This window comes from Styela clava, chromosome 15, assembly GCF_964204865.1.
Source record: "Styela clava chromosome 15, kaStyClav1.hap1.2, whole genome shotgun sequence".
Lineage (NCBI taxonomy): Eukaryota > Metazoa > Chordata > Ascidiacea > Stolidobranchia > Styelidae > Styela > Styela clava.
The window spans coordinates 8,190,350-8,212,451 of record NC_135264.1 but is presented as its reverse complement, the minus strand read 5'-3'; the positions used below and the strand labels follow the sequence as shown (position 1 = coordinate 8,212,451).

The window sequence follows — 22,102 nt, the reverse complement described above, 5'->3', positions numbered from 1 at the left end:
CATCGCCTACAACCATACCACGTTGAATGCACCCGATCTCGTTCGATCTCGGAAGTTAAGCAATGTCGGGCTCGGTTAGTACTTGCATGGGTGACCGGCTGGGAATACCGAGTGTCGTAGGCTTTTTGTCGCCGTTTCATTCGATTTTGCTCTGTTTTCCAACAACTGCGAAATACAAATAGCCGAATAGACTACTACTTTATCGCCTACAACCATACCACGTTGAATGCACCCGATCTCGTTCGATCTCGGAAGTTAAGCAATGTCGGGCTCGGTTAGTACTTGCATGGGTGACCGACTGGGAATACCGAGTGTCGTAAGCTTTTCGTCGCCGTTTCATTCGATTTTGCTCTGTTTTCCAACAACTGCGAAATACAAATAGCCGAATATACTACTACTTTATCGCCTACAACCATACCACGTTGAATGCACCCGATCTCGTTCGATCTCGGAAGTTAAGCAATGTCGGGCTCGGTTAGTACTTGCGTGGGTGACCGGCTGGGAATACCGAGTGTCGTAGGCTTTTTGTCGCCGTTTCATTCGATTTTGCTCTGTTTTCCAACAACTGCGAAATACAAATAGCCGAATAGACTACTACTTTATCGCCTACAACCATACCACGTTGAAAGCACCCGATCTCATTCGATCTCGGAAGTTAAGCAATGTCGGGCTCGGTTAGTACTTGCATGGGTGACCGACTGGGAATACCGAGTGTCGTAGGCTTTTCGTCGCCGTTTCATTCGATTTTGCTCTGTTTTCCAACAACTGCAAAATACAAATAGCCGAATATACTACTACTTTATCGCCTACAACCATACCACGTTGAATGCACCCGATCTCGTTCGATCTCGGAAGTTAAGCAATGTCGGGCTCGGTTAGTACTTGCATGGGTGACCGGCTGGGAATACCGAGTGTCGTAGGCTTTTCGTCGCCGTTTCATTCGATTTTGCTCTGTTTTTCAACGACTGCGAAATACAAATAGCCGAATAGACTACTACTTTATTGCCTACAACCATACCACGTTGAATGCACTCGATCTCGGAAGTTAAGCAATGTCGGGCTCGGTTAGTACTTGCATGGGTGACCGGCTGGGAATACCGAGTGTCGTAGGCTTTTTGTCGCCGTTTCATTCGATTTTGCTCTGTTTTCCAACAACTGCGAAATACAAATAGCCAAATATACTACTACTTTATCGCCTACAACCATACCACGTTGAATGCACCCGATCTCGTTCGATCTCGGAAGTTAAGCAATGTCGGGCTCGGTTAGTATTGCATGGGTGACCGGCTGGGAATATCGAGTGTCGTAGGCTTTTCGTCGCCGTTTCATTCGATTTTGCTCTGTTTTCCAACAACTGCGAAATACAAATAGCCGAATAGACTACTACTTTATCGCCTACAACCATACCACGTTGAATGCACCCGTTATCGTTCGATCTCGGAAGTTAAGCAATGTCGGGCTCGGTTAGTACTTGCATGGGTGACCGGCTGGGAATACCGAGTGTCGTAGGCTTTTCGTCGCCGTTTCATTCGATTTTGCTCTGTTTTCCAACAACTGCGAAATACAAATAGCCGAATAGACTACTACTTTATCGCCTACAACCATACCACGTTGAATGCACCCGATCTCGTTCGATCTCGGAAGTTAAGCAATGTCGGGCTCGGTTAGTACTTGCATGGGTGACCGGCTGGGAATACCGAGTGTCGTAGGCTTTTCGTCGCCGTTTCATTCGATTTTGCTCTGTTTTCCAACAACTGCGAAATACAAATAGCCGAATATACTACTACTTTATCGCCTACAACCATACCACGTTGAATGCACCCGATCTCGTTCGATCTCGGAAGTTAAGCAATGTCGGGCTCGGTTAGTACTTGCATGGGTGACCGGCTGGGAATACCGAGTGTCGTAGGCTTTTCGTCGCCGTTTCATTCGATTTTGCTCTGTTTTCCAACAACAGCGTAATACAAATAGCCGAATAGACTACTACTTTATCGCCTACAACCATACCACGTTGAATGCACCCGATCTCGTTCGATCTCGGAAGTTAAGCAATGTCGGGCTCGGTTAGTACTTGCATGGGTGACCGGCTGGGAATATCGAGTGTCGTAGGCTTTTCGTCGCTGTTTCATTCGATTTTGCTCTGTTTTCCAACAACTGCGAAATACAAATAGCCGAATAGACTACTACTTTATCGCCTACAACCATACCACGTTGAATGCACCCGATCTCGTTCGATCTCGGAAGTTAAGCAATGTCGGGCTCGGTTAGTACTTGCATGGGTGACCGGCTGCGAATACCGAGTGTCGTAGGCTTTTCGTCGCCGTTTCATTCGATTTTGCTCTGTTTTCCAACAACTGCGAAATACAAATAGCCGAATAGACTACTACTTTATCGCCTACAACCATACCACGTTGAATGCACCCGATCTCGTTCGATCTCGGAAGTTAAGCAATTTCGGGCTCGGTTATTACTTGCATGGGTGACCGGCTGGGAATACCGAGTGTCGTAGGCTTTTTGTCGCCGTTTCATTCGATTTTGCTCTGTTTTCCAACAACTGCGAAATACAAATAGCCGAATAGACTACTACTTTATCGCCTACAACCATACCACGTTGAATGCACCCGATCTCGTTCGATCTCGGAAGTTAAGCAATGTCGGGCTCGGTTAGTACTTGCATGGGTGACCGGCTGGGAATACCGAGTGTCGTAGGCTTCTCGTCGCCGTTTCATTCGATTTTGCTCTGTTTTCCAACAACTGCGAAATACAAATAGCCGAATAGACTATTACTTTATCGCCTACAACCATACCACGTTGAATGCACCCGATCTCGTTCGATCTCGGAAGTTAAGCAATGTCGGGCTCGGTTAGTACTTGCATGGGAGACCGGCTGGGAATACCGAGTGTCGTAGGCTTTTTGTAGCCGTTTCATTCGATTTTGCTCTGTTTTCCAACAACTGCGAAATACAAATAGCTGAATAGACTACTACTTTATCGCCTACAACCATACCACGTTGAATGCACCCGTTATCGTTCGATCTCGGAAGTTAAGCAATGTCGGGCTCGGTTAGTACTTGCATGGGTGACCGGCTGGGAATACCGAGTGTCGTAGGCTTTTCGTCGCCGTTTCATTCGATTTTGCTCTGTTTTCCAACAACTGCGAAATACAAATAGCCGAATAGACTACTACTTTATCGCCTACAACCATGCCACGTTGAATGCAACCGATCTCGTTCGATCTCGGAAGTTAAGCAATGTCGGGCTCGGTTAGTACTTGCATGGGTGACCGGCTGGGAATACCGAGTGTCGTAGGCTTTTTGTCGCTGTTTCATTCGATTTTGCTCTGTTTTCCAACAACTGCGAAATACAAATAGCCGAATAGACTACTACTTTATCGCCTACAACCATACCACGTTGAATGCAACCGATCTCGTTTGATCTCGGAAGTTAAGCAATGTCGGGCTCGGTTAGTACTTGCATGGGTGACCGGCTGGGAATACCGAGTGTCGTAGGCTTTTCGTCGCCGTTTCATTTGATTTTGCTCTGTTTTCCAACAACTGCGAAATACAAATAGCCGAATATACTACTACTTTATCGCCTACAATCATACCACGTTGAATGCACCCGATCTCGTTCGATCTCGGAAGTTAAGCAATGTCGGGCTCGGTTAGTACTTGCATGGGTGACCGGCTGGGAATACCGAGTGTCGTAGGCTTTTCGTCGCCGTTTCATTCGATTTTGCTCTGTTTTCCAACAACTGCGAAATACAAATAGCCGAATAGACTACTACTTTATCGCCTACAACCATACCACGTTGAATGCACCCGATCTCGTTCGATCTCGGAAGTTAAGCAATGTCGGGCTCGGTTAGTACTTGCATGGGTGACCGGCTGGGAATACCGAGTGTCGAAGGCTTTTCGTCGCCGTTTCATTTGATTTTGCTCTGTTTTCCAACAACTGCGAAATACAAATAGCCGAATAGACTACTACTTTATCGCCTACAACCATACCACGTTGAATGCACCCGATCTCGTTCGATCTCGGAAGTTAATCAATGTCGGGCTCGGTTAGTACTTGCATGGGTGACCGGCTGGAATACCGAGTGTCGTAGGCTTTTCGTCGCCGTTTCGTTCGATTTTGCTCTGTTTTCCAACAACTGCGAAATACAAATAGCCGAATAGACTACTGTTTAATCGCCTACAACCATACCACGTTGAATGCACCCGATCTCGTTCGATCTCGGAAGTTAAGCAATGTCGGGCTCGGTTAGTACTTGCATGGGTTACCGGCTGGGAATACCGAGTGTCGTAGGCTTTTCGTCGCCGTTTCATTCGATTTTGCTCTGTTTTCCAACAACTGCAAAATACAAATAGCCGAATAGACTACTACTTTACCGCCTACAACCATACCACGTTGAATGCACCCGATCTCGGAAGTTAAGCAATGTCGGGCTCGTTAGTACTTGCATGGGTGACCGGCTGGGAATACCGAGTGTCGTAGGCTTTTCGTCGCCGTTTCATTCGATTTTGCTCTGTTTTCTAACAATTGCGAAATACAAATAGCCGAATAGACTACTACTTTATCGCCTACAACCATACCACGTTGAATGCACCCGATCTTGTTCGATCTCGGAAGTTAAGCAATGTCGGGCTTGGTTAGTACTTGCATGGGTGACCGGCTGGGAATACCGAGTGTCGTAGGCTTTTCGTCGCCGTTTCATTCGATTTTGCTCTGTTTTCTAACAACTGGGAAATACAAATAGCCGAATAGACTACTACTTTATCGCCTACAACCATACCACGGTGAATGCACCCGATCTCGTTCGATCTCGGAAGTTAAGCAATGTCGTGCTCGGTTAGTACTTGCATGGGTGACCGGCTGGGAATACCGAGTGTCGTAGGCTTTTTTTTCGTCGCCGTTCCATTCGTTTTTGCTCTGTTTTCCAACAACTGCGAAATACAAATAGCCGAATAGACTACTACTTTATCGCCTACAACCATACCACGTTGAATGCACCCGATCTCGTTCGATCTCGGAAGTTAAGCAATGTCGGGCTCGGTTAGTACTTGCATGGGTGACCGGCTGGGAATACCGAGTGTCGTAGGCTTTTCGTCGCCGTTTCATTCGATTTTGCTCTGTTTTCCAACAACTCCGAAATACAAATAGCCGAATAGACTACTACTTTATTGCCTACAACCATACCACGTTGAATGCACCCGATCTCGTCGATCTCGGAAGTTAAGCAATGTCGGGTTCGGTTAGTACTTGCATGGGTGACCGGCTGGGAATACCGAGTGTCGTAAGCTTTTCGTCGTCGTTTCATTCGATTTTGCTGTGTTTTCTAACAACTGCGAAATACAAATAGCCGAATAGACTACTATTCATCGCCTACAACCACACCACGTTGAATGCTCCCGATCTTGTTCGATCTCGGAAGTTAAGCAATGTCGGGCTTGGTTAGTACTTGCATGGGTGACCGGCTGGGAATACCGAGTGTCGTAGGCTTTTCGTCGCCGTTTCATTCGATTTTGCTCTGTTTTCTAACAACTGCGAAATACAAATAGCCGAATAGACTACTACTTTATCGCCACAACCATACCACGGTGAATGCACCCGATCTCGTTCGATCTCGGAAGTTAAGCAATGTCGGGCTCGGTTAGTACTTGCATGGGTGACCGGCTGGGAATACCGAGTGTCGTAGGCTTTTCCTCGCCGTTTCATTCGATTTTGCTCTGTTTTCCAACAACTGCAAAATACAAATAGCCGAATAGACTACTACTTTATTGCCTACAACCATACCACGTTGAATGCACCCGATCTCGTTCGATCTCGGAAGTTAAGCAATGTCGGGCTCGGTTAGTACTTGCATGGGTGACCGGCTGGGAATACCGAGTGTCGTAGGCTTTTTTTTCGTCGCCGTTCCATTCGTTTTTTCTCTGTTTTCTAACAACTGCAAAATACAAATAGCAGAACAGACTACTACTTTATCGACTACAACCATACCACGTTGAATGCACCCGATCTCGTTCGATCTCGGAAGTTAAGCAATGTCGGGCTCGGTTAGTACTTGCATGGGTGACCGGCTGGGAATACCGAGTGTCGTAGGCTTTTCATCGCCGCTTCATTCGATTTTGCTCTGTTTTCCAACAACTGCAAAATACAAAGAGCCGAATAGACTACTACTTTATCGCCTACAACCATACCACGTTGAATGCACCCGATCTCGTTCGATCTCGGAAGTTAAGCAATGTCGGGCTCGGTTAATACTTGCATGGGTGACCGGCTTGGAATACCGAGTGTCGTAGGCTTTTCGTCGCCGTTTCATTCGATTTTGCTCTGTTTTCCAACAACTGCGAAATACAAATAGCCGAATAGACTACTACTTTATCGCCTACAACCATACCACGTTGAATGCACCAGATCTCGTTCGATCTCGGAAGTTAAGCAATTTCGGGCTCGGTTAGTACTTGCATGGGTGACCGGCTGCGAATACCGAGTGTCGTAGGCTTTTCTTCGCCGTTTCATCCGATTTTGCTCTGTTTTCCAACAACTGCGAAATACAAATAGCCGAATAGACTACTACTTTATCGCCTACAACCATACCACGTTGAATGCACCCGATCTCGTTCGATCTCGGAAGTTAAGCAATGTCGGGCTCGGTTAGTACTTGCATGGGTGACCGGCTGGGAATACCGAGTGTCGTAGGCTTTTTGTCGCCGTTTCATTCGATTTTGCTCTGTTTTCCAACAACTGCGAAATACAAATAGCCGAATAGACTACTACTTTATCGCCTACAACCATACCACGTTGAATGCAACCGATCTCGTTCGGTCTCGGAAGTTAAGCAATGTCGGGCTCGGTTAGTACTTGCATGGGTGACCGGCTGGGAATACCGAGTGTCGTAGGCTTCTCGTCGCCGTTTCATTCGATTTTGCTCTGTTTTCCAACAACTGCGAAATACAAATAGCCGAATAGACTACTACTTTATCGCCTACAACCATACCACGTTGAATGCACCCGATCTCGTTCGATCTCGGAAGTTAAGCAATGTCGGGCTCGGTTAGTACTTGCATGGGTGACCGGCTGGGAATACCGAGTGTCGTAGGCTTTTTGTCGCCGTTTCATTCGATTTTGCTCTGTTTTCCAACAACTGCGAAATACAAATAGCCGAATAGACTACTACTTTATCGCCTACAACCATACCACGTTGAATGCACCCGTTATCGTTCGATCTCGGAAGTTAAGCAATGTCGGGCTCGGTTAGTACTTGCATGGGTGACCGGCTGGGAATACCGAGTGTCGTAGGCTTTTCGTCGCCGTTTCATTCGATTTTGCTCTGTTTTCCAACAACTGCGAAATACAAATAGCCGAATAGACTACTACTTTATCGCCTACAACCATACCACGTTGAATGCACCCGATCTCGTTCGATCTCGGAAGTTAAGCAATGTCGGGCTCGGTTAGTACTTGCATGGGTGACCGGCTGCGAATACCGAGTGTCGTAGGCTTTTCTTCGCCGTTTCATTCGATTTTGCTCTGTTTTCCAACAACTGCGAAATACAAATAGCCGAATAGACTACTACTTTATCGCCTACAACCATACCACGTTGAATGCACCCGATCTCGTTCGATCTCGGAAGTTAAGCAATGTCGGGCTCGGTTAGTACTTGCATGGGTGACCGGCTGGGAATACCGAGTGTCGTAGGCTTTTTGTCGCCGTTTCATTCGATTTTGCTCTGTTTTCCAACAACTGCGAAATACAAATAGCCGAATAGACTACTACTTTATCGCCTACAACCATACCACGTTGAATGCAACCGATCTCGTTCGATCTCGGAAGTTAAGCAATGTCGGGCTCGGTTAGTACTTGCATGGGTGACCGGCTGGGAATACCGAGTGTCGTAGGCTTTTCGTCGCCGTTTCATTCGATTTTGCTCTGTTTTCTAACAACTGCGAAATACAAATAGCCGAATAGACTACTACTTTATCGCCACAACCATACCACGGTGAATGCACCCGATCTCGTTCGATCTCGGAAGTTAAGCAATGTCGGGCTCGGTTAGTACTTGCATGGGTGACCGGCTGGGAATACCGAGTGTCGTAGGCTTTTCCTCGCCGTTTCATTCGATTTTGCTCTGTTTTCCAACAACTGCGAAATACAAATAGCCGAATAGACTACTACTTTATTGCCTACAACCATACCACGTTGAATGCACCCGATCTCGTTCGATCTCGGAAGTTAAGCAATGTCGGGCTCGGTTAGTACTTGCATGGGTGACCGGCTGGGAATACCGAGTGTCGTAGGCTTTTTTTTCGTCGCCGTTCCATTCGTTTTTTCTCTGTTTTCTAACAACTGCAAAATACAAATAGCAGAACAGACTACTACTTTATCGACTACAACCATACCACGTTGAATGCACCCGATCTCGTTCGATCTCGGAAGTTAAGCAATGTCGGGCTCGGTTAGTACTTGCATGGGTGACCGGCTGGGAATACCGAGTGTCGTAGGCTTTTCATCGCCGCTTCATTCGATTTTGCTCTGTTTTCCAACAACTGCAAAATACAAAGAGCCGAATAGACTACTACTTTATCGCCTACAACCATACCACGTTGAATGCACCCGATCTCGTTCGATCTCGGAAGTTAAGCAATGTCGGGCTCGGTTAGTACTTGCATGGGTGACCGGCTTGGAATACCGAGTGTCGTAGGCTTTTCGTCGCCGTTTCATTCGATTTTGCTCTGTTTTCCAACAACTGCGAAATACAAATAGCCGAATAGACTACTACTTTATCGCCTACAACCATACCACGTTGAATGCACCAGATCTCGTTCGATCTCGGAAGTTAAGCAATTTCGGGCTCGGTTAGTACTTGCATGGGTGACCGGCTGCGAATACCGAGTGTCGTAGGCTTTTCTTCGCCGTTTCATCCGATTTTGCTCTGTTTTCCAACAACTGCGAAATACAAATAGCCGAATAGACTACTACTTTATCGCCTACAACCATACCACGTTGAATGCACCCGATCTCGTTCGATCTCGGAAGTTAAGCAATGTCGGGCTCGGTTAGTACTTGCATGGGTGACCGGCTGGGAATACCGAGTGTCGTAGGCTTTTGTCGCCGTTTCATTCGATTTTGCTCTGTTTTCCAACAACTGCGAAATACAAATAGCCGAATAGACTACTACTTTATCGCCTACAACCATACCACGTTGAATGCAACCGATCTCGTTCGGTCTCGGAAGTTAAGCAATGTCGGGCTCGGTTAGTACTTGCATGGGTGACCGGCTGGGAATACCGAGTGTCGTAGGCTTCTCGTCGCCGTTTCATTCGATTTTGCTCTGTTTTCCAACAACTGCGAAATACAAATAGCCGAATAGACTACTACTTTATCGCCTACAACCATACCACGTTGAATGCACCCGATCTCGTTCGATCTCGGAAGTTAAGCAATGTCGGGCTCGGTTAGTACTTGCATGGGTGACCGGCTGGGAATACCGAGTGTCGTAGGCTTTTTGTCGCCGTTTCATTCGATTTTGCTCTGTTTTCCAACAACTGCGAAATACAAATAGCCGAATAGACTACTACTTTATCGCCTACAACCATACCACGTTGAATGCACCCGTTATCGTTCGATCTCGGAAGTTAAGCAATGTCGGGCTCGGTTAGTACTTGCATGGGTGACCGGCTGGGAATACCGAGTGTCGTAGGCTTTTCGTCGCCGTTTCATTCGATTTTGCTCTGTTTTCCAACAACTGCGAAATACAAATAGCCGAATAGACTACTACTTTATCGCCTACAACCATACCACGTTGAATGCACCCGATCTCGTTCGATCTCGGAAGTTAAGCAATGTCGGGCTCGGTTAGTACTTGCATGGGTGACCGGCTGCGAATACCGAGTGTCGTAGGCTTTTCTTCGCCGTTTCATTCGATTTTGCTCTGTTTTCCAACAACTGCGAAATACAAATAGCCGAATAGACTACTACTTTATCGCCTACAACCATACCACGTTGAATGCACCCGATCTCGTTCGATCTCGGAAGTTAAGCAATGTCGGGCTCGGTTAGTACTTGCATGGGTGACCGGCTGGGAATACCGAGTGTCGTAGGCTTTTTGTCGCCGTTTCATTCGATTTTGCTCTGTTTTCCAACAACTGCGAAATACAAATAGCCGAATAGACTACTACTTTATCGCCTACAACCATACCACGTTGAATGCAACCGATCTCGTTCGATCTCGGAAGTTAAGCAATGTCGGGCTCGGTTAGTACTTGCATGGGTGACCGGCTGGGAATACCGAGTGTCGTAGGCTTCTCGTCTCCGTTTCATTCGATTTTGCTCTGTTTTCCAACAACTGCGAAATACAAATAGCCGAATAGACTACTACTTTATCGCCTACAACCATACCACGTTGAATGCACCCGATCTCGTTTGATCTCGGAAGTTAAGCAATGTCGGGCTCGGTTAGTACTTGCATGGGTGACCGGCTGGGAATACCGAGTGTCGTAGGCTTTTTGTCGCCGTTTCATTCGATTTTGCTCTGTTTTCCAACAACTGCGAAATACAAATAGCCGAATAGACTACTACTTTATCGCCTACAACCATACCACGTTGAATGCACCCGTTATCGTTCGATCTCGGAAGTTAAGCAATGTCGGGCTCGGTTAGTACTTGCATGGGTGACCGGCTGGGAATACCGAGTGTCGTAGGCTTTTCGTCGCCGTTTCATTCGATTTTGCTCGGTTTTCCAACAACTGCGAAATACAAATAGCCGAATAGACTACTACTTTATCGCCTACAACCATACCACGTTGAATGCACCCGATCTCGTTCGATCTCGGAAGTTAAGCAATGTTGGGCTCGGTTAGTACTTGCATGGGTGACCGGCTGGGAATACCGAGCGTCGTAGGCTTTTCGTCGCCGTTTCAATCGATTTTGCTCTGTTTTCCAACAACTGCGAAATACAAATAGCCGAATAGACTACTACTTTATCGCCTACAACTATACCACGTTGAATGCACTCGATCTCGGAAGTTAAGCAATGTCGGGCTCGGTTAGTACTTGCATGGGTGACCGGCTAGGAATATCGAGTGCCGTAGGCTTTTTGTCGCCGTTTCATTCGATTTTGCTCTGTTTTCCAACAACTGCGAAATACAAATAGCCGAATAGACTATTACTTCATCGCCTACAACCATACCACGTTGAATGCACCCGATCTCGTTCGACCTCGGAAGTTAAGCAATGTCGGGCTCGGTTAGTACTTGCATGGGTGACCGGCTGGGAATACCGAGTGTCGTAGGCTTTTTGTCGCCGTTTCATTCGATTTTGCTCTGTTTTCCAACAACTGCGAAATACAAATAGCCGAATAGACTACTACTTTATCGCCTACAACCATACCACGTTGAATGCACCCGTTATCGTTCGATCTCGGAAGTTAAGCAATGTCGGGCTCGGTTAGTACTTGCATGGGTGACCGGCTGGGAATACCGAGTGTCGTAGGCTTTTCGTCGCCGTTTCATTCGATTTTGCTCTGTTTTCCAACAACTGCAAAATACAAATAGCCGAATAGACTACTACTTTATCGCCTACAACCATACCACGTTGAATGCACCCGATCTCGTTCGATCTCGGAAGTTAAGCAATGTTGGGCTCGGTTAGTACTTGCATGGGTGACCGGCTGGGAATACCGAGTGTCGTAGGCTTTTCGTCGCCGTTTCATTCGATTTTGCTCTGTTTTCCAACAACTGCAAAATACAAATAGCCGAATAGACTACTACTTTATCGCCTACAACTATACCACGTTGAATGCACTCGATCTCGGAAGTTAAGCAATGTTGGGCTCGGTTAGTACTTGCATGGGTGACCGGCTGGGAATACCGAGTGTCATAGGCTTTTCGTCGCCGTTTCATTCAATTTTGCTCTGTTTTCCAACAACTGCGAAATACAAATAGCCGAATAGACTACTACTTTATTGCCTACAACCATACCACGTTGAATGCACCCGATCTCGTTCGATCTCGGAAGTTAAGCAATGTCGGGCTCGGTTAGTACTTGCATGGGTGACCGGCTGGGAATACCGAGTGTCGTAGGCTTTCTTTTCGTCGCCGTTCCATTCGTTTTTTCTCTGTTTTCTAACAACTGCAAAATACAAATAGCAGAACAGACTACTACTTTATCGACTACAACCATACCACGTTGAATGCACCCGATCTCGTTCGATCTCGGAAGTTAAGCAATGTCGGGCTCGGTTAGTACTTGCATGGGTGACCGGCTGGGAATACCGAGTGTCGTAGGCTTTTCATCGCCGCTTCATTCGATTTTGCTCTGTTTTCCAACAACTGCAAAATACAAATAGCCGAATAGACTACTACTTTATCGCCTACAACCATACCACGTTGAATGCACCCGATCTCGTTCGATCTCGGAAGTTAAGCAATGTCGGGCTCGGTTAGTACTTGCATGGGTGACCGGCTTGGAATACCGAGTGTCGTAGGCTTTTCGTCGCCGTTTCATTCGATTTTGCTCTGTTTTCCAACAACTGCGAAATACAAATAGCCGAATAGACTACTACTTTATCGCCTACAACCATACCACGTTGAATGCACCCGATGTCGTTCGATCTCGGAAGTTAAGCAATGTCGGGCTCGGTTAGTACTTGCATGGGTGACCGGCTGCGAATACCGAGTGTCGTAGGCTTTTCTTCGCCGTTTCATTCGATTTTGCTCTGTTTTCCAACAACTGCGAAATACAAATAGCCGAATAGACTACTACTTTATCGCCTACAACCATACCACGTTGAATGCACCCGATCTCGTTCGATCTCGGAAGTTAAGCAATGTCGGGCTCGGTTAGTACTTGCATGGGTGACCGGCTGGGAATACCGAGTGTCGTAGGCTTTTTGTCGCCGTTTAATTCGATTTTGCTCTGTTTTCCAACAACTGCGAAATACAAATAGCCGAATAGACTACTACTTTATCGCCTACAACCATACCACGTTGAATGCACCCGATCTCGTTTGATCTCGGAAGTTAAGCAATGTCGGGCTCGGTTAGTACTTGCATGGGTGACCGGCTGGGAATACCGAGTGTCGTAGGCTTTTTGTCGCCGTTTCATTCGATTTTGCTCTGTTTTCCAACAACTGCGAAATACAAATAGCCGAATAGACTACTACTTTATCGCCTACAACCATACCACGTTGAATGCACCCGTTATCGTTCGATCTCGGAAGTTAAGCAATGTCGGGCTCGGTTAGTACTTGCATGGGTGACCGGCTGGGAATACCGAGTGTCGTAGGCTTTTCGTCGCCGTTTCATTCGATTTTGCTCTGTTTTCCAACAACTGCAAAATACAAATATCCGAATAGACTACTACTTTATCGCCTACAACCATACCACGTTGAATGCACCCGATCTCGTTCGATCTCGGAAGTTAAGCAATGTTGGGCTCGGTTAGTACTTGCATGGGTGACCGGCTGGGAATACCGAGTGTCGTAGGCTTTTCGTCGCCGTTTCATTCGATTTTGCTCTGTTTTCCAACAACTGCGAAATACAAATAGCCGAATAGACTACTACTTTATCGCCTACAACTATACCACGTTGAATGCACTCGATCTCGGAAGTTAAGCAATGTCGGGCTCGGTTAGTACTTGCATGGGTGACCGGCTGGGAATACCGAGTGTCGTAGGCTTTTTGTCGCCGTTTCATTCGATTTTGCTCTGTTTTCCAACAACTGCGAAATACAAATAGCCGAATAGACTATTACTTCATCGCCTACAACCATACCATGTTGAATGCACCCGATCTCGTTCGACCTCGGAAGTTAAGCAATGTCGGGCTCGGTTAGTACTTGCATGGGTGACCGGCTGGGAATACCGAGTGTCGTAGGCTTTTCGTCGCCGTTTCATTCGATTTTGCTCTGTTTACCAACAACTGCGAAATACAAATAGCCGAATAGACTACTACTTTATCGCCTACAACCATACCACGTTGAATGCACCCGATCTCGTTCGATCTCGGAAGTTAAGCAATGTCGGGCTCGGTTAGTACTTGCATGGGTGACCGGCTGGGAATACCGAGTGTCGTAGGCTTTTCGTCGCCGTTTCATTTGATTTTGCTCTGTTTTCCAACAACTGCGAGATACAAATAGCCGAATAGACTACTACTTCATCGCCTACAACCATACCACGTTGAATGTACCCGATCTCGTTCGATCTCGGAAGTTAAGCAATGTCGGGCTCGGTTAGTACTTGCATGGGTGACTGGCTGGAATACCGAGTGTCGTAGGCTTTTTGTCGCCGTTTCGTTCGATTTTGCTCTGTTTTCCAACAACTGCGAAATACAAATACCCTAATAGACTACTGTTTAATCGCCTACAACCATACCACGTTGAATGCACCCGATCTCGTTCGATCTCGGAAGTTAAGCAATGTCGGGCTCGGTTAGTACTTGCATGGGTGACCGGCTGGGAATACCGAGTGTCGTAGGCTTTTCGTCGCCGTTTCATTCGATTTTGCTCTGTTTTCCAACAACTGCGAAATACAAATAGCCGAATAGACTACTACTTTACCGCCTACAACCATACCACGTTGAATGCACCCGATCTCGGAAGTTAAGCAATGTCGGGCTCGGTTAGTACTTGCATGGGTGACCGGCTGGGAATACCGAGTGTCGTAGGCTTTTCGTCGCCGTTTCATTCGATTTTGCTCTGTTTTCTAACAATTGCGAAATACAAATAGCCGAATAGACTACTACTTTATCGCCTACAACCATACCACGTTGAATGCACCCGATCTTGTTCGATCTCGGAAGTTAAGCAATGTCGGGCTTGGTTAGTACTTGCATGGGTGACCGGCTGGGAATACCGAGTGTCGTAGGCTTTTCGTCGCCGTTTCATTCGATTTTGCTCTGTTTTCTAACAACTGGGAAATACAAATAGCCGAATAGACTGTAGGCTTTTCGTCGCCGTTTCATTCGATTTTGCTCTGTTTTCTAACAACTGGGAAATACAAATAGCCGAATAGACTACTACTTTATCGCCTACAACCATACCACGGTGAATGCACCCGATCTCGTTCGATCTTGGAAGTTAAGCAGTGTCGTGCTCGGTTAGTACATGCATGGGTGACCGGCTGGGAATACCGAGTGTCGTAGACTTTTTTTTCGTCGCCGTTTCATTCGTTTTTGCTCTGTTTTCTAACAACTGCAAAATACAAATAGCCGAATAGACTACTACTTTATCGCCTACAACCATACCACGTTGAATGCACCCGATCTCGTTCGATCTCGGAAGTTAAGCAATGTCGGGCTCGGTTAGTACTTGCATGGGTGACCGGCTGGGAATACCGAGTGTCGTAGGCTTTTCGTCGCCGTTTCATTCGATTTTGCTCTGTTTTCCAACAACTGCGAAATACAAATAGCCGAATAGACTACTACTTTATCGCCTACAACCATACCACGTTGAATGCACTCGATCTCGGAAGTTAAGCAATGTCGGGCTCGGTTAGTACTTGCATGAGTGACCGGCTGGGAATACCGAGTGTCGTAGGCTTTTTGTCGCCGTTTCATTCGATTTTGCTCTGTTTTCCAACAACTGCGAAATACAAATAGCCGAATAGACTACTACTTTATCGCCTACAACCATACCACGTTGAATGCAACCGATCTCGTTCGATCTCGGAAGTTAAGCAATATCGGGCTCGGTTAGTACTTGCATGGGTGACCGGCTGGGAATACCGAGTGTCGTAGGCTTTTTGTCGCCGTTTCATTCGATTTTGCTCTGTTTTCCAACAACTGCGAAATACAAATAGCCGAATAGACTACTACTTTATCGCCTACAACCATACCACGTTGAATGCACCCGTTATCGTTCGATCTCGGAAGTTAAGCAATGTCGGGCTCGGTTAGTACTTGCATGGGTGACCGGCTGGGAATACCGAGTGTCGTAGGCTTCTCGTCGCCGTTTCATTCGATTTTGCTCTGTTTTCCAACAACTGCGAAATACAAATAGCCGCATAGACTACTACTTTATCGCCTACAACCATACCACGTTGAATGCACCCGATCTCGTTCGATCTCGGAAGTTAAGCAATGTCGGGCTCGGTTAGTACTTGCATGGGTGACCGGCTGGGAATACCGAGTGTCGTAGGCTTTTTGTCGCCGTTTCATTCGATTTTGCTCTGTTTTCCAACAACTGCGAAATACAAATAGCCGAATAGACTACTACTTTATCGCCTACAACCATACCACGTTGAATGCACCCGTTATCGTTCGATCTCGGAAGTTAAGCAATGTCGGGCTCGGTTAGTACTTGCATGGGTGACCGGCTGGGAATACCGAGTGTCGTAGGCTTTTCGTCGCCGTTTCATTCGATTTTGCTCTGTTTTCCAACAACTGCGAAATACAAATAGCCGAATAGACTACTACTTTATCGCCTACAACCATACCACGTTGAATGCACCCGTTATCGTTCGATCTCGGAAGTTAAGCAATGTCGGGCTCGGTTAGTACTTGCATGGGTGACCGGCTGGGAATACCGAGTGTCGTAGGCTTTTCGTCGCCGTTTCATTCGATTTTGCTCTGTTTTCAAACAACTGCAAAATACAAATAGCCGAATAGACTACTACTTTATCGCCTACAACCATACCACGTTGAATGCACCCGATCTCGTTCGATCTCGGAAGTTAAGCAATGTCGGGCTCGGTTAGTACTTGCATGGGTGACCGGCTGGGAATACCGAGTGTCGTAGGCTTTTCGTCGCCGTTTCATTCGATTTTGCTTTGTTTTCCAGCAACTGCGAAATACAAATAGCCGAATAGACTACTGCTTTATCGCCTACAACCATACCACGTTGAATGCACCCGATCTCGTTCGATCTCGGAAGTTAAGCAATGTCGGGCTCAGTTAGTACTTGCATGGGTGACCGGCTGGGAATACCGAGTGTCGTAGGCTTCTCGTCGCCGTTTCATTTGATTTTGCTCTGTTTTCCAACAACTGCGAGATACAAATAGCCGAATAGACTACTACTTTATCGCCTACAACCATACCACGTTGAATGTACCCGATCTCGTTCGATCTCGGAAGTTAAGCAATGTCGGGCTCGGTTGGTACTTGCATGGGTGACTGGCTGGAATACCGAGTGTCGTAGGCTTTTCGTCGCCGTTTCGTTCGATTTTGCTCTGTTTTCCAACAACTGCGAAATACAAATAGCCGAATAGACTACTGTTTAATCGCCTACAACCATACCACGTTGAATGCACCCGATCTCGTTCGATCTCGGAAGTTAAGCAATGTCGGGCTCGGTTAGTACTTGCATGGGTGACCAGCTGGGAATACCGAGTGTCGTAGGATTTTCGTCGCCGTTTCATTCGATTTTGCTCTGTTTTCCAACAACTGCGAAATACAAATAGCCGAATAGACTACTACTTTACCGCCTACAACCATACCACGTTGAATGCACCCGATCTCGGAAGTTAAGCAATGTCGGGCTCGGTTAGTACTTGCATGGGTGACCGGCTGGGAATACCGAGTGTCGTAGGCTTTTCGTCGCCGTTTCATTCGATTTTGCTCTGTTTTCTAACAATTGCGAAATACAAATAGCCGAATAGACTACTACTTTATCGCCTACAACCATACCACGTTGAATGCACCCGATCTTGTTCGATCTCGGAAGTTAAGCAATGTCGGGCTTGGTTAGTACTTGCATGGGTGACCGGCTGGGAATACCGAGTGTCGTAGGCTTTTCGTCGCCGTTTCATTCGATTTTGCTCTGTTTTCTAACAACAGGGAAATACAAATAGCCGAATAGACTGTAGGCTTTTCGTCGCCGTTTCATTCGATTTTGCTCTGTTTTCTAACAACTGGGAAATACAAATAGCCGAATAGACTACTACTTTATCGCCTACAACCATACCACGGTGAATGCACCCGATCTCGTTCGATCTTGGAAGTTAAGCAGTGTTGTGCTCGGTTAGTACATGCATGGGTGACCGGCTGGGAATACCGAGTGTCGTAGACTTTTTTTTCGTCGCCGTTTCATTCGTTTTTGCTCTGTTTTCTAACAACTGCAAAATACAAATAGCCGAATAGACTACTACTATATCGCCTACAACCATACCACGTTGAATGTACCCGATCTCATTCGATCTCGGAAGTTAAGCAATGTCGGGCTCGGTTAGTACTTGCATGGGTGACCGGCTGGGAATACCGAGTGTCGTAGGCTTTTTGTCGCCGTTTCATTCGATTTTGCTCTGTTTTCCAACAACTGCGAAATACAAATAGCCGAATAGACTACTACTTTATCGCCTACAACCATACCACGTTGAATGCAACCGATCTCGTTCGATCTCGGAAGTTAAGCAATGTCGGGCTCGGTTAGTACTTGCATGGGTGACCGGCTGGGAATACCGAGTGTCGTAGGCTTTTTGTCGCCGTTTCATTCGATTTTGCTCTGTTTTCCAACAACTGCGAAATACAAATAGCCGAATAGACTACTACTTTATCGCCTACAACCATACCACGTTGAATGCACCCGTTATCGTTCGATCTCGGAAGTTAAGCAATGTCGGGCTCGGTTAGTACTTGCATGGGTGACCGGCTGGGAATACCGAGTGTCGTAGGCTTCTCGTCGCCGTTTCATTCGATTTTGCTCTGTTTTCCAACAACTGCGAAATACAAATAGCCGCATAGACTACTACTTTATCGCCTACAACCATACCACGTTGAATGCACCCGATCTCGTTCGATCACGGAAGTTAAGCAATGTCGGGCTCGGTTAGTACTTGCATGGGTGACCGGCTGGGAATACCGAGTGTCGTAGGCTTTTTGTCGCCGTTTCATTCGATTTTGCTCTGTTTTCCAACAACTGCGAAATACAAATAGCCGAATAGACTACTACTTTATCGCCTACAACCATACCACGTTGAATGCACCCGTTATCGTTCGATCTCGGAAGTTAAGCAATGTCGGGCTCGGTTAGTACTTGCATGGGTGACCGGCTGGGAATACCGAGTGTCGTAGGCTTTTCGTCGCCGTTTCATTCGATTTTGCTCTGTTTTCCAACAACTGCGAAATACAAATAGCCGAATAGACTACTACTTTATCGCCTACAACCATACCACGTTGAATGCACCCGATCTCGTTCGATCTCGGAAGTTAAGCAATGTCGGGCTCGGTTAGTACTTGCATGGGTGACCGGCTGGGAATACCGAGTGTCGTAGGCTTTTCGTCGCCGTTTCATTCGATTTTGCTCTGTTTTCCAACAACTGCGAAATACAAATAGCCGAATAGACTACTACTTTATCGCCTACAACTATACCACGTTGAATGCACTCGATCTCGGAAGTTAAGCAATGTCGGGCTCGGTTAGTACTTGCATAGGTGACCGGCTGGGAATACCGAGTGTCGTAGGCTTTTTGTCGCCGTTTCATTCGATTTTGCTCTGTTTTCCAACAACTGCGAAATACAAATAGCCGAATAGACTATTACTTCATCGCCTACAACCATACCACGTTGAATGCACCCGTTATCGTTCGATCTCGGAAGTTAAGCAATGTCGGGCTCGGTTAGTACTTGCATGGGTGACCGGCTGGGAATACCGAGTGTCGTAGGCTTTTCGTCGCCGTTTCATTCGATTTTGCTCTGTTTTCCAACAACTGCGAAATACAAATAGCCGAATAGACTACTACTTTATCGCCTACAACCATACCACGTTGAATGCACCCGATCTCGTTCGATCTCGGAAGTTAAGCAATGTCGGGCTCGGTTAGTACTTGCATGGGTGACCGGCTGGGAATACCGAGTGTCGTAGGCTTTTCGTCGCCGTTTCATTCGATTTTGCTCTGTTTTCCAACAACTGCGAAATACAAATAGCCGAATAGACTACTACTTTATCGCCTACAACCATACCACGTTGAATGCACCCGATCTCGTTCGATCTCGGAAGTTAAGCAATGTCGGGCTCGGTTAGTACTTGCATGGGTGACCGGCTGGGAATACCGAGTGTCGTAGGCTTTTCGTCGCCGTTTCATTCGATTTTGCTCTGTTTTCCAACAACTGCGAAATACAAATAGCCGAATAGACTAGTACTTTATCGCCTACAGCCATACCACGTTGAATGCACCCGATCTCGTTCGATCTCGGAAGTTAAGCAATGTCGGGCTCGGTTAGTACTTGCATGGGTGACCGGCTGGGAATACCGAGTGTCGTGGGCTTTTCGTCGCCGTTTCATTCGATTTTGCTCTGTTTTGCAACAACTGCGAAATACAAATAGCCGAATAGACTACTACTTTATCGCCTACAACCATACCACGTTGAATGCACCCGATCTCGTTCGATCTCGGAAGTTAAGCAATGTCGGGCTCGGTTAGTACTTGCATGGGTGACCGGCTGGGAATACCGAGTGTCGTAGGCTTTTCGTCGCCGTTTCATTTGATTTTGCTCTGTTTTCCAACAACTGCGAGATACAAATAGCCGAATAGACTACTACTTTATCGCCTACAACCATACCACGTTGAATGTACCCGATCTCGTTCGATCTCGGAAGTTAAGCAATGTCGGGCTCGGTTAGTACTTGCATGGGTGACTGGCTGGAATACCGAGTGTCGTAGGCTTTTCGTCGCCGTTTCGTTCGATTTTGCTCTGTTTTCCAACAACTGCGAAATACAAATAGCCGAATAGACTACTGTTTAATCGCCTACAACCATACCACGTTGAATGCACCCGATCTCGTTCGATCTCGGAAGTTAAGCAATGTCGGGCTCGGTTAGTACTTGCATGGGTGACCGGCTGGGAATACCGAGTGTCGTAGGCTTTTCGTCGCCGTTTCATTCGATTTTGCTCTGTTTTCCAACAACTGCGAAATACAAATAGCCGAATAGACTACTACTTTACCGCCTACAACCATACCACGTTGAATGCACCCGATCTCGGAAGTTAAGCAATGTCGGGCTCGGTTAGTACTTGCATGGGTGACCGGCTGGGAATACCGAGTGTCGTAGGCTTTTCGTCGCCGTTTCATTCGATTTTGCTCTGTTTTCTAACAATTGCGAAATACAAATAGCCGAATAGACTACTACTTTATCGCCTACAACCATACCACGTTGAATGCACCCGATCTTGTTCGATCTCGGAAGTTAAGCAATGTCGGGCTTGGTTAGTACTTGCATGGGTTACCGGCTGGGAATACCGAGTGTCGTAGGCTTTTCGTCGCCGTTTCATTCGATTTTGCTCTGTTTTTTAACAACTGGGAAATACAAATAGCCGAATAGACTGTAGGCTTTTCGTCGCCGTTTCATTCGATTTTGCTCTGTTTTCTAACAACTGGGAAATACAAATAGCCGAATAGACTACTACTTTATCGCCTACAACCATACCACGGTGAATGCACCCGATCTCGTTCGATCTCGGAAGTTAAGCAGTGTCGTGCTCGGTTAGTACTTGCATGGGTGACCGGCTGGGAATACCGAGTGTCGTAGACTTTTTTTTGGTCGCCGTTTCATTCGTTTTTGCTCTGTTTTCTAACAACTGCAAAATACAAATAGCCGAATAGACTACTACTTTATCGCCTACAACCATACCACGTTGAATGCACCCGATCTCGTTCGATCTCGGAAGTTAAGCAATGTCGGGCTCGGTTAGTACTTGCATGGGTGACCGGCTGGGAATACCGAGAGTCGTAGGCTTTTCGTCGCCGTTTCATTAGATTTTGCTCTGTTTTCCAACAACTGCGAAATACAAATAGCCGAATAGACTACTACTTTATCGCCTACAACCATACCACGTTGAATGCACTCGATCTCGGAAGTTATGCAATGTCGGGCTCGGTTAGTACTTGCATGGGTGACCGGCTGGGAATACCGAGTGTCGTAGGCTATTTGTCGCCGTTTCATTCGATTTTGCTCTGTTTTCCAACAACTGCGAAATACAAATAGCCGAATAGACTACTACTTTATCGCCTACAACCATACCACGTTGAATGCACCCGATCTCGTTCGATCTCGGAAGTTAAGCAATGTCGGGCTCGGTTAGTACTTGCATGGGTGACCGGCTGGGAATACCGAGTGTCGTAGGCTTTTTGTCGCCGTTTCATTCGATTTTGCTCTGTTTTCCAACA

General features: G+C 46.7%; 71 non-coding genes and 39 pseudogenes across 71 annotated transcripts; all 110 read left to right on the top strand.

The window, feature by feature from the left end:
- The first annotated feature begins 4 nt into the window (after nucleotides 1-4).
- On the top strand, nucleotides 5-123 carry LOC144414116 (5S ribosomal RNA). Its single transcript, XR_013470007.1, has one exon. It is a non-coding gene; the product is annotated as a 5S ribosomal RNA (ribosomal RNA).
- An 81-nt stretch (nucleotides 124-204) lies between these two features.
- On the top strand, nucleotides 205-323 carry LOC144415417 (5S ribosomal RNA). Its single transcript, XR_013471309.1, has one exon. It is a non-coding gene; the product is annotated as a 5S ribosomal RNA (ribosomal RNA).
- An 81-nt stretch (nucleotides 324-404) lies between these two features.
- LOC144414439 (5S ribosomal RNA) lies at nucleotides 405-523 on the top strand. Its single transcript, XR_013470329.1, has one exon. It is a non-coding gene; the product is annotated as a 5S ribosomal RNA (ribosomal RNA).
- Nucleotides 524-604: 81 nt separating this feature from the next.
- LOC144416803 (5S ribosomal RNA) lies at nucleotides 605-723 on the top strand. Its single transcript, XR_013472696.1, has one exon. It is a non-coding gene; the product is annotated as a 5S ribosomal RNA (ribosomal RNA).
- An 81-nt stretch (nucleotides 724-804) lies between these two features.
- Nucleotides 805-923, top strand: LOC144414115 (5S ribosomal RNA). The gene has a single exon (XR_013470006.1). It is a non-coding gene; the product is annotated as a 5S ribosomal RNA (ribosomal RNA).
- Nucleotides 924-1,004: 81 nt separating this feature from the next.
- Nucleotides 1,005-1,113, top strand: LOC144412417 (5S ribosomal RNA; annotated as a pseudogene).
- An 81-nt stretch (nucleotides 1,114-1,194) lies between these two features.
- Nucleotides 1,195-1,312, top strand: LOC144417452 (5S ribosomal RNA). Its single transcript, XR_013473345.1, has one exon. It is a non-coding gene; the product is annotated as a 5S ribosomal RNA (ribosomal RNA).
- Nucleotides 1,313-1,393: 81 nt separating this feature from the next.
- Nucleotides 1,394-1,512, top strand: LOC144417949 (5S ribosomal RNA; annotated as a pseudogene).
- An 81-nt stretch (nucleotides 1,513-1,593) lies between these two features.
- Nucleotides 1,594-1,712, top strand: LOC144414114 (5S ribosomal RNA). The gene has a single exon (XR_013470005.1). It is a non-coding gene; the product is annotated as a 5S ribosomal RNA (ribosomal RNA).
- An 81-nt stretch (nucleotides 1,713-1,793) lies between these two features.
- LOC144414113 (5S ribosomal RNA) lies at nucleotides 1,794-1,912 on the top strand. Its single transcript, XR_013470004.1, has one exon. It is a non-coding gene; the product is annotated as a 5S ribosomal RNA (ribosomal RNA).
- Nucleotides 1,913-1,993: 81 nt separating this feature from the next.
- Nucleotides 1,994-2,112, top strand: LOC144414742 (5S ribosomal RNA). The gene has a single exon (XR_013470632.1). It is a non-coding gene; the product is annotated as a 5S ribosomal RNA (ribosomal RNA).
- An 81-nt stretch (nucleotides 2,113-2,193) lies between these two features.
- Nucleotides 2,194-2,312, top strand: LOC144414987 (5S ribosomal RNA). The gene has a single exon (XR_013470879.1). It is a non-coding gene; the product is annotated as a 5S ribosomal RNA (ribosomal RNA).
- Nucleotides 2,313-2,393: 81 nt separating this feature from the next.
- Nucleotides 2,394-2,512, top strand: LOC144417552 (5S ribosomal RNA; annotated as a pseudogene).
- Nucleotides 2,513-2,593: 81 nt separating this feature from the next.
- Nucleotides 2,594-2,712, top strand: LOC144414112 (5S ribosomal RNA). The gene has a single exon (XR_013470003.1). It is a non-coding gene; the product is annotated as a 5S ribosomal RNA (ribosomal RNA).
- An 81-nt stretch (nucleotides 2,713-2,793) lies between these two features.
- LOC144414520 (5S ribosomal RNA) lies at nucleotides 2,794-2,912 on the top strand. The gene has a single exon (XR_013470410.1). It is a non-coding gene; the product is annotated as a 5S ribosomal RNA (ribosomal RNA).
- An 81-nt stretch (nucleotides 2,913-2,993) lies between these two features.
- On the top strand, nucleotides 2,994-3,112 carry LOC144417948 (5S ribosomal RNA; annotated as a pseudogene).
- Nucleotides 3,113-3,193: 81 nt separating this feature from the next.
- LOC144416942 (5S ribosomal RNA) lies at nucleotides 3,194-3,312 on the top strand. Its single transcript, XR_013472834.1, has one exon. It is a non-coding gene; the product is annotated as a 5S ribosomal RNA (ribosomal RNA).
- An 81-nt stretch (nucleotides 3,313-3,393) lies between these two features.
- LOC144416229 (5S ribosomal RNA) lies at nucleotides 3,394-3,512 on the top strand. The gene has a single exon (XR_013472123.1). It is a non-coding gene; the product is annotated as a 5S ribosomal RNA (ribosomal RNA).
- An 81-nt stretch (nucleotides 3,513-3,593) lies between these two features.
- Nucleotides 3,594-3,712, top strand: LOC144414560 (5S ribosomal RNA). The gene has a single exon (XR_013470450.1). It is a non-coding gene; the product is annotated as a 5S ribosomal RNA (ribosomal RNA).
- An 81-nt stretch (nucleotides 3,713-3,793) lies between these two features.
- On the top strand, nucleotides 3,794-3,912 carry LOC144416045 (5S ribosomal RNA). Its single transcript, XR_013471939.1, has one exon. It is a non-coding gene; the product is annotated as a 5S ribosomal RNA (ribosomal RNA).
- An 81-nt stretch (nucleotides 3,913-3,993) lies between these two features.
- LOC144417783 (5S ribosomal RNA) lies at nucleotides 3,994-4,111 on the top strand (annotated as a pseudogene).
- Nucleotides 4,112-4,192: 81 nt separating this feature from the next.
- LOC144414847 (5S ribosomal RNA) lies at nucleotides 4,193-4,311 on the top strand. Its single transcript, XR_013470737.1, has one exon. It is a non-coding gene; the product is annotated as a 5S ribosomal RNA (ribosomal RNA).
- An 81-nt stretch (nucleotides 4,312-4,392) lies between these two features.
- Nucleotides 4,393-4,500, top strand: LOC144412920 (5S ribosomal RNA; annotated as a pseudogene).
- An 81-nt stretch (nucleotides 4,501-4,581) lies between these two features.
- LOC144415561 (5S ribosomal RNA) lies at nucleotides 4,582-4,700 on the top strand. The gene has a single exon (XR_013471453.1). It is a non-coding gene; the product is annotated as a 5S ribosomal RNA (ribosomal RNA).
- Nucleotides 4,701-4,781: 81 nt separating this feature from the next.
- On the top strand, nucleotides 4,782-4,900 carry LOC144417533 (5S ribosomal RNA; annotated as a pseudogene).
- An 85-nt stretch (nucleotides 4,901-4,985) lies between these two features.
- On the top strand, nucleotides 4,986-5,104 carry LOC144414111 (5S ribosomal RNA). The gene has a single exon (XR_013470002.1). It is a non-coding gene; the product is annotated as a 5S ribosomal RNA (ribosomal RNA).
- Nucleotides 5,105-5,185: 81 nt separating this feature from the next.
- LOC144418152 (5S ribosomal RNA) lies at nucleotides 5,186-5,303 on the top strand (annotated as a pseudogene).
- Nucleotides 5,304-5,383: 80 nt separating this feature from the next.
- On the top strand, nucleotides 5,384-5,502 carry LOC144417234 (5S ribosomal RNA). The gene has a single exon (XR_013473127.1). It is a non-coding gene; the product is annotated as a 5S ribosomal RNA (ribosomal RNA).
- Nucleotides 5,503-5,583: 81 nt separating this feature from the next.
- On the top strand, nucleotides 5,584-5,701 carry LOC144418304 (5S ribosomal RNA; annotated as a pseudogene).
- An 81-nt stretch (nucleotides 5,702-5,782) lies between these two features.
- LOC144414110 (5S ribosomal RNA) lies at nucleotides 5,783-5,901 on the top strand. Its single transcript, XR_013470001.1, has one exon. It is a non-coding gene; the product is annotated as a 5S ribosomal RNA (ribosomal RNA).
- Nucleotides 5,902-5,986: 85 nt separating this feature from the next.
- LOC144415322 (5S ribosomal RNA) lies at nucleotides 5,987-6,105 on the top strand. The gene has a single exon (XR_013471214.1). It is a non-coding gene; the product is annotated as a 5S ribosomal RNA (ribosomal RNA).
- An 81-nt stretch (nucleotides 6,106-6,186) lies between these two features.
- LOC144417000 (5S ribosomal RNA) lies at nucleotides 6,187-6,305 on the top strand. The gene has a single exon (XR_013472892.1). It is a non-coding gene; the product is annotated as a 5S ribosomal RNA (ribosomal RNA).
- An 81-nt stretch (nucleotides 6,306-6,386) lies between these two features.
- Nucleotides 6,387-6,505, top strand: LOC144417993 (5S ribosomal RNA; annotated as a pseudogene).
- Nucleotides 6,506-6,586: 81 nt separating this feature from the next.
- Nucleotides 6,587-6,705, top strand: LOC144414109 (5S ribosomal RNA). The gene has a single exon (XR_013470000.1). It is a non-coding gene; the product is annotated as a 5S ribosomal RNA (ribosomal RNA).
- An 81-nt stretch (nucleotides 6,706-6,786) lies between these two features.
- Nucleotides 6,787-6,905, top strand: LOC144417036 (5S ribosomal RNA). Its single transcript, XR_013472928.1, has one exon. It is a non-coding gene; the product is annotated as a 5S ribosomal RNA (ribosomal RNA).
- Nucleotides 6,906-6,986: 81 nt separating this feature from the next.
- LOC144414108 (5S ribosomal RNA) lies at nucleotides 6,987-7,105 on the top strand. The gene has a single exon (XR_013469999.1). It is a non-coding gene; the product is annotated as a 5S ribosomal RNA (ribosomal RNA).
- An 81-nt stretch (nucleotides 7,106-7,186) lies between these two features.
- LOC144417947 (5S ribosomal RNA) lies at nucleotides 7,187-7,305 on the top strand (annotated as a pseudogene).
- An 81-nt stretch (nucleotides 7,306-7,386) lies between these two features.
- LOC144414986 (5S ribosomal RNA) lies at nucleotides 7,387-7,505 on the top strand. The gene has a single exon (XR_013470878.1). It is a non-coding gene; the product is annotated as a 5S ribosomal RNA (ribosomal RNA).
- Nucleotides 7,506-7,586: 81 nt separating this feature from the next.
- On the top strand, nucleotides 7,587-7,705 carry LOC144414106 (5S ribosomal RNA). Its single transcript, XR_013469997.1, has one exon. It is a non-coding gene; the product is annotated as a 5S ribosomal RNA (ribosomal RNA).
- Nucleotides 7,706-7,786: 81 nt separating this feature from the next.
- LOC144415930 (5S ribosomal RNA) lies at nucleotides 7,787-7,905 on the top strand. The gene has a single exon (XR_013471824.1). It is a non-coding gene; the product is annotated as a 5S ribosomal RNA (ribosomal RNA).
- Nucleotides 7,906-7,986: 81 nt separating this feature from the next.
- LOC144418303 (5S ribosomal RNA) lies at nucleotides 7,987-8,104 on the top strand (annotated as a pseudogene).
- Nucleotides 8,105-8,185: 81 nt separating this feature from the next.
- LOC144414105 (5S ribosomal RNA) lies at nucleotides 8,186-8,304 on the top strand. Its single transcript, XR_013469996.1, has one exon. It is a non-coding gene; the product is annotated as a 5S ribosomal RNA (ribosomal RNA).
- Nucleotides 8,305-8,389: 85 nt separating this feature from the next.
- Nucleotides 8,390-8,508, top strand: LOC144415321 (5S ribosomal RNA). Its single transcript, XR_013471213.1, has one exon. It is a non-coding gene; the product is annotated as a 5S ribosomal RNA (ribosomal RNA).
- Nucleotides 8,509-8,589: 81 nt separating this feature from the next.
- LOC144415172 (5S ribosomal RNA) lies at nucleotides 8,590-8,708 on the top strand. The gene has a single exon (XR_013471064.1). It is a non-coding gene; the product is annotated as a 5S ribosomal RNA (ribosomal RNA).
- An 81-nt stretch (nucleotides 8,709-8,789) lies between these two features.
- Nucleotides 8,790-8,908, top strand: LOC144417992 (5S ribosomal RNA; annotated as a pseudogene).
- An 81-nt stretch (nucleotides 8,909-8,989) lies between these two features.
- Nucleotides 8,990-9,108, top strand: LOC144414104 (5S ribosomal RNA). Its single transcript, XR_013469995.1, has one exon. It is a non-coding gene; the product is annotated as a 5S ribosomal RNA (ribosomal RNA).
- Nucleotides 9,109-9,188: 80 nt separating this feature from the next.
- Nucleotides 9,189-9,307, top strand: LOC144417035 (5S ribosomal RNA). The gene has a single exon (XR_013472927.1). It is a non-coding gene; the product is annotated as a 5S ribosomal RNA (ribosomal RNA).
- An 81-nt stretch (nucleotides 9,308-9,388) lies between these two features.
- LOC144414103 (5S ribosomal RNA) lies at nucleotides 9,389-9,507 on the top strand. Its single transcript, XR_013469994.1, has one exon. It is a non-coding gene; the product is annotated as a 5S ribosomal RNA (ribosomal RNA).
- Nucleotides 9,508-9,588: 81 nt separating this feature from the next.
- Nucleotides 9,589-9,707, top strand: LOC144417945 (5S ribosomal RNA; annotated as a pseudogene).
- Nucleotides 9,708-9,788: 81 nt separating this feature from the next.
- On the top strand, nucleotides 9,789-9,907 carry LOC144414985 (5S ribosomal RNA). Its single transcript, XR_013470877.1, has one exon. It is a non-coding gene; the product is annotated as a 5S ribosomal RNA (ribosomal RNA).
- Nucleotides 9,908-9,988: 81 nt separating this feature from the next.
- Nucleotides 9,989-10,107, top strand: LOC144414102 (5S ribosomal RNA). The gene has a single exon (XR_013469993.1). It is a non-coding gene; the product is annotated as a 5S ribosomal RNA (ribosomal RNA).
- Nucleotides 10,108-10,188: 81 nt separating this feature from the next.
- On the top strand, nucleotides 10,189-10,307 carry LOC144415928 (5S ribosomal RNA). The gene has a single exon (XR_013471822.1). It is a non-coding gene; the product is annotated as a 5S ribosomal RNA (ribosomal RNA).
- An 81-nt stretch (nucleotides 10,308-10,388) lies between these two features.
- Nucleotides 10,389-10,507, top strand: LOC144414486 (5S ribosomal RNA). Its single transcript, XR_013470376.1, has one exon. It is a non-coding gene; the product is annotated as a 5S ribosomal RNA (ribosomal RNA).
- Nucleotides 10,508-10,588: 81 nt separating this feature from the next.
- LOC144417944 (5S ribosomal RNA) lies at nucleotides 10,589-10,707 on the top strand (annotated as a pseudogene).
- Nucleotides 10,708-10,788: 81 nt separating this feature from the next.
- On the top strand, nucleotides 10,789-10,907 carry LOC144414592 (5S ribosomal RNA). Its single transcript, XR_013470482.1, has one exon. It is a non-coding gene; the product is annotated as a 5S ribosomal RNA (ribosomal RNA).
- An 81-nt stretch (nucleotides 10,908-10,988) lies between these two features.
- On the top strand, nucleotides 10,989-11,097 carry LOC144413068 (5S ribosomal RNA; annotated as a pseudogene).
- An 81-nt stretch (nucleotides 11,098-11,178) lies between these two features.
- LOC144414605 (5S ribosomal RNA) lies at nucleotides 11,179-11,297 on the top strand. The gene has a single exon (XR_013470494.1). It is a non-coding gene; the product is annotated as a 5S ribosomal RNA (ribosomal RNA).
- Nucleotides 11,298-11,378: 81 nt separating this feature from the next.
- LOC144417943 (5S ribosomal RNA) lies at nucleotides 11,379-11,497 on the top strand (annotated as a pseudogene).
- Nucleotides 11,498-11,578: 81 nt separating this feature from the next.
- On the top strand, nucleotides 11,579-11,697 carry LOC144413995 (5S ribosomal RNA). The gene has a single exon (XR_013469885.1). It is a non-coding gene; the product is annotated as a 5S ribosomal RNA (ribosomal RNA).
- Nucleotides 11,698-11,778: 81 nt separating this feature from the next.
- Nucleotides 11,779-11,887, top strand: LOC144412906 (5S ribosomal RNA; annotated as a pseudogene).
- An 81-nt stretch (nucleotides 11,888-11,968) lies between these two features.
- LOC144414101 (5S ribosomal RNA) lies at nucleotides 11,969-12,087 on the top strand. Its single transcript, XR_013469992.1, has one exon. It is a non-coding gene; the product is annotated as a 5S ribosomal RNA (ribosomal RNA).
- An 85-nt stretch (nucleotides 12,088-12,172) lies between these two features.
- On the top strand, nucleotides 12,173-12,291 carry LOC144415320 (5S ribosomal RNA). The gene has a single exon (XR_013471212.1). It is a non-coding gene; the product is annotated as a 5S ribosomal RNA (ribosomal RNA).
- An 81-nt stretch (nucleotides 12,292-12,372) lies between these two features.
- Nucleotides 12,373-12,491, top strand: LOC144415171 (5S ribosomal RNA). The gene has a single exon (XR_013471063.1). It is a non-coding gene; the product is annotated as a 5S ribosomal RNA (ribosomal RNA).
- An 81-nt stretch (nucleotides 12,492-12,572) lies between these two features.
- LOC144417643 (5S ribosomal RNA) lies at nucleotides 12,573-12,691 on the top strand (annotated as a pseudogene).
- An 81-nt stretch (nucleotides 12,692-12,772) lies between these two features.
- Nucleotides 12,773-12,891, top strand: LOC144414100 (5S ribosomal RNA). Its single transcript, XR_013469991.1, has one exon. It is a non-coding gene; the product is annotated as a 5S ribosomal RNA (ribosomal RNA).
- An 81-nt stretch (nucleotides 12,892-12,972) lies between these two features.
- Nucleotides 12,973-13,091, top strand: LOC144414485 (5S ribosomal RNA). The gene has a single exon (XR_013470375.1). It is a non-coding gene; the product is annotated as a 5S ribosomal RNA (ribosomal RNA).
- Nucleotides 13,092-13,172: 81 nt separating this feature from the next.
- On the top strand, nucleotides 13,173-13,291 carry LOC144417942 (5S ribosomal RNA; annotated as a pseudogene).
- Nucleotides 13,292-13,372: 81 nt separating this feature from the next.
- LOC144413984 (5S ribosomal RNA) lies at nucleotides 13,373-13,491 on the top strand. Its single transcript, XR_013469874.1, has one exon. It is a non-coding gene; the product is annotated as a 5S ribosomal RNA (ribosomal RNA).
- Nucleotides 13,492-13,572: 81 nt separating this feature from the next.
- Nucleotides 13,573-13,681, top strand: LOC144412629 (5S ribosomal RNA; annotated as a pseudogene).
- Nucleotides 13,682-13,762: 81 nt separating this feature from the next.
- Nucleotides 13,763-13,881, top strand: LOC144415616 (5S ribosomal RNA). The gene has a single exon (XR_013471508.1). It is a non-coding gene; the product is annotated as a 5S ribosomal RNA (ribosomal RNA).
- An 81-nt stretch (nucleotides 13,882-13,962) lies between these two features.
- Nucleotides 13,963-14,081, top strand: LOC144414099 (5S ribosomal RNA). The gene has a single exon (XR_013469990.1). It is a non-coding gene; the product is annotated as a 5S ribosomal RNA (ribosomal RNA).
- Nucleotides 14,082-14,162: 81 nt separating this feature from the next.
- LOC144418172 (5S ribosomal RNA) lies at nucleotides 14,163-14,280 on the top strand (annotated as a pseudogene).
- Nucleotides 14,281-14,361: 81 nt separating this feature from the next.
- LOC144414098 (5S ribosomal RNA) lies at nucleotides 14,362-14,480 on the top strand. Its single transcript, XR_013469989.1, has one exon. It is a non-coding gene; the product is annotated as a 5S ribosomal RNA (ribosomal RNA).
- Nucleotides 14,481-14,561: 81 nt separating this feature from the next.
- On the top strand, nucleotides 14,562-14,670 carry LOC144411998 (5S ribosomal RNA; annotated as a pseudogene).
- Nucleotides 14,671-14,751: 81 nt separating this feature from the next.
- LOC144415560 (5S ribosomal RNA) lies at nucleotides 14,752-14,870 on the top strand. The gene has a single exon (XR_013471452.1). It is a non-coding gene; the product is annotated as a 5S ribosomal RNA (ribosomal RNA).
- A 158-nt stretch (nucleotides 14,871-15,028) lies between these two features.
- On the top strand, nucleotides 15,029-15,147 carry LOC144412700 (5S ribosomal RNA; annotated as a pseudogene).
- Nucleotides 15,148-15,232: 85 nt separating this feature from the next.
- On the top strand, nucleotides 15,233-15,351 carry LOC144414097 (5S ribosomal RNA). Its single transcript, XR_013469988.1, has one exon. It is a non-coding gene; the product is annotated as a 5S ribosomal RNA (ribosomal RNA).
- Nucleotides 15,352-15,432: 81 nt separating this feature from the next.
- On the top strand, nucleotides 15,433-15,541 carry LOC144412943 (5S ribosomal RNA; annotated as a pseudogene).
- Nucleotides 15,542-15,622: 81 nt separating this feature from the next.
- On the top strand, nucleotides 15,623-15,741 carry LOC144417335 (5S ribosomal RNA). The gene has a single exon (XR_013473229.1). It is a non-coding gene; the product is annotated as a 5S ribosomal RNA (ribosomal RNA).
- Nucleotides 15,742-15,822: 81 nt separating this feature from the next.
- LOC144417941 (5S ribosomal RNA) lies at nucleotides 15,823-15,941 on the top strand (annotated as a pseudogene).
- Nucleotides 15,942-16,022: 81 nt separating this feature from the next.
- LOC144414095 (5S ribosomal RNA) lies at nucleotides 16,023-16,141 on the top strand. The gene has a single exon (XR_013469986.1). It is a non-coding gene; the product is annotated as a 5S ribosomal RNA (ribosomal RNA).
- An 81-nt stretch (nucleotides 16,142-16,222) lies between these two features.
- On the top strand, nucleotides 16,223-16,341 carry LOC144417940 (5S ribosomal RNA; annotated as a pseudogene).
- An 81-nt stretch (nucleotides 16,342-16,422) lies between these two features.
- LOC144417938 (5S ribosomal RNA) lies at nucleotides 16,423-16,541 on the top strand (annotated as a pseudogene).
- An 81-nt stretch (nucleotides 16,542-16,622) lies between these two features.
- LOC144414094 (5S ribosomal RNA) lies at nucleotides 16,623-16,741 on the top strand. The gene has a single exon (XR_013469985.1). It is a non-coding gene; the product is annotated as a 5S ribosomal RNA (ribosomal RNA).
- Nucleotides 16,742-16,822: 81 nt separating this feature from the next.
- LOC144415811 (5S ribosomal RNA) lies at nucleotides 16,823-16,941 on the top strand. The gene has a single exon (XR_013471705.1). It is a non-coding gene; the product is annotated as a 5S ribosomal RNA (ribosomal RNA).
- An 81-nt stretch (nucleotides 16,942-17,022) lies between these two features.
- LOC144411935 (5S ribosomal RNA) lies at nucleotides 17,023-17,140 on the top strand (annotated as a pseudogene).
- An 81-nt stretch (nucleotides 17,141-17,221) lies between these two features.
- On the top strand, nucleotides 17,222-17,340 carry LOC144415428 (5S ribosomal RNA). Its single transcript, XR_013471320.1, has one exon. It is a non-coding gene; the product is annotated as a 5S ribosomal RNA (ribosomal RNA).
- An 81-nt stretch (nucleotides 17,341-17,421) lies between these two features.
- LOC144411997 (5S ribosomal RNA) lies at nucleotides 17,422-17,530 on the top strand (annotated as a pseudogene).
- Nucleotides 17,531-17,611: 81 nt separating this feature from the next.
- LOC144415558 (5S ribosomal RNA) lies at nucleotides 17,612-17,730 on the top strand. The gene has a single exon (XR_013471450.1). It is a non-coding gene; the product is annotated as a 5S ribosomal RNA (ribosomal RNA).
- A 158-nt stretch (nucleotides 17,731-17,888) lies between these two features.
- On the top strand, nucleotides 17,889-18,007 carry LOC144412547 (5S ribosomal RNA; annotated as a pseudogene).
- An 85-nt stretch (nucleotides 18,008-18,092) lies between these two features.
- On the top strand, nucleotides 18,093-18,211 carry LOC144414524 (5S ribosomal RNA). Its single transcript, XR_013470414.1, has one exon. It is a non-coding gene; the product is annotated as a 5S ribosomal RNA (ribosomal RNA).
- An 81-nt stretch (nucleotides 18,212-18,292) lies between these two features.
- Nucleotides 18,293-18,411, top strand: LOC144415927 (5S ribosomal RNA). Its single transcript, XR_013471821.1, has one exon. It is a non-coding gene; the product is annotated as a 5S ribosomal RNA (ribosomal RNA).
- Nucleotides 18,412-18,492: 81 nt separating this feature from the next.
- Nucleotides 18,493-18,611, top strand: LOC144417937 (5S ribosomal RNA; annotated as a pseudogene).
- Nucleotides 18,612-18,692: 81 nt separating this feature from the next.
- On the top strand, nucleotides 18,693-18,811 carry LOC144416645 (5S ribosomal RNA). The gene has a single exon (XR_013472538.1). It is a non-coding gene; the product is annotated as a 5S ribosomal RNA (ribosomal RNA).
- Nucleotides 18,812-18,892: 81 nt separating this feature from the next.
- On the top strand, nucleotides 18,893-19,011 carry LOC144417936 (5S ribosomal RNA; annotated as a pseudogene).
- An 81-nt stretch (nucleotides 19,012-19,092) lies between these two features.
- On the top strand, nucleotides 19,093-19,211 carry LOC144414093 (5S ribosomal RNA). The gene has a single exon (XR_013469984.1). It is a non-coding gene; the product is annotated as a 5S ribosomal RNA (ribosomal RNA).
- An 81-nt stretch (nucleotides 19,212-19,292) lies between these two features.
- On the top strand, nucleotides 19,293-19,401 carry LOC144412979 (5S ribosomal RNA; annotated as a pseudogene).
- An 81-nt stretch (nucleotides 19,402-19,482) lies between these two features.
- On the top strand, nucleotides 19,483-19,601 carry LOC144417935 (5S ribosomal RNA; annotated as a pseudogene).
- An 81-nt stretch (nucleotides 19,602-19,682) lies between these two features.
- LOC144414092 (5S ribosomal RNA) lies at nucleotides 19,683-19,801 on the top strand. Its single transcript, XR_013469983.1, has one exon. It is a non-coding gene; the product is annotated as a 5S ribosomal RNA (ribosomal RNA).
- An 81-nt stretch (nucleotides 19,802-19,882) lies between these two features.
- On the top strand, nucleotides 19,883-20,001 carry LOC144414091 (5S ribosomal RNA). Its single transcript, XR_013469982.1, has one exon. It is a non-coding gene; the product is annotated as a 5S ribosomal RNA (ribosomal RNA).
- An 81-nt stretch (nucleotides 20,002-20,082) lies between these two features.
- Nucleotides 20,083-20,201, top strand: LOC144415628 (5S ribosomal RNA). The gene has a single exon (XR_013471520.1). It is a non-coding gene; the product is annotated as a 5S ribosomal RNA (ribosomal RNA).
- An 81-nt stretch (nucleotides 20,202-20,282) lies between these two features.
- On the top strand, nucleotides 20,283-20,401 carry LOC144414090 (5S ribosomal RNA). Its single transcript, XR_013469980.1, has one exon. It is a non-coding gene; the product is annotated as a 5S ribosomal RNA (ribosomal RNA).
- Nucleotides 20,402-20,482: 81 nt separating this feature from the next.
- Nucleotides 20,483-20,600, top strand: LOC144418171 (5S ribosomal RNA; annotated as a pseudogene).
- Nucleotides 20,601-20,681: 81 nt separating this feature from the next.
- On the top strand, nucleotides 20,682-20,800 carry LOC144414089 (5S ribosomal RNA). The gene has a single exon (XR_013469979.1). It is a non-coding gene; the product is annotated as a 5S ribosomal RNA (ribosomal RNA).
- Nucleotides 20,801-20,881: 81 nt separating this feature from the next.
- Nucleotides 20,882-20,990, top strand: LOC144411996 (5S ribosomal RNA; annotated as a pseudogene).
- An 81-nt stretch (nucleotides 20,991-21,071) lies between these two features.
- LOC144416582 (5S ribosomal RNA) lies at nucleotides 21,072-21,190 on the top strand. The gene has a single exon (XR_013472475.1). It is a non-coding gene; the product is annotated as a 5S ribosomal RNA (ribosomal RNA).
- A 158-nt stretch (nucleotides 21,191-21,348) lies between these two features.
- LOC144418182 (5S ribosomal RNA) lies at nucleotides 21,349-21,467 on the top strand (annotated as a pseudogene).
- An 85-nt stretch (nucleotides 21,468-21,552) lies between these two features.
- On the top strand, nucleotides 21,553-21,671 carry LOC144415183 (5S ribosomal RNA). The gene has a single exon (XR_013471075.1). It is a non-coding gene; the product is annotated as a 5S ribosomal RNA (ribosomal RNA).
- An 81-nt stretch (nucleotides 21,672-21,752) lies between these two features.
- LOC144412944 (5S ribosomal RNA) lies at nucleotides 21,753-21,861 on the top strand (annotated as a pseudogene).
- Nucleotides 21,862-21,942: 81 nt separating this feature from the next.
- Nucleotides 21,943-22,061, top strand: LOC144414088 (5S ribosomal RNA). The gene has a single exon (XR_013469978.1). It is a non-coding gene; the product is annotated as a 5S ribosomal RNA (ribosomal RNA).
- Nucleotides 22,062-22,102: the final 41 nt, after the last annotated feature.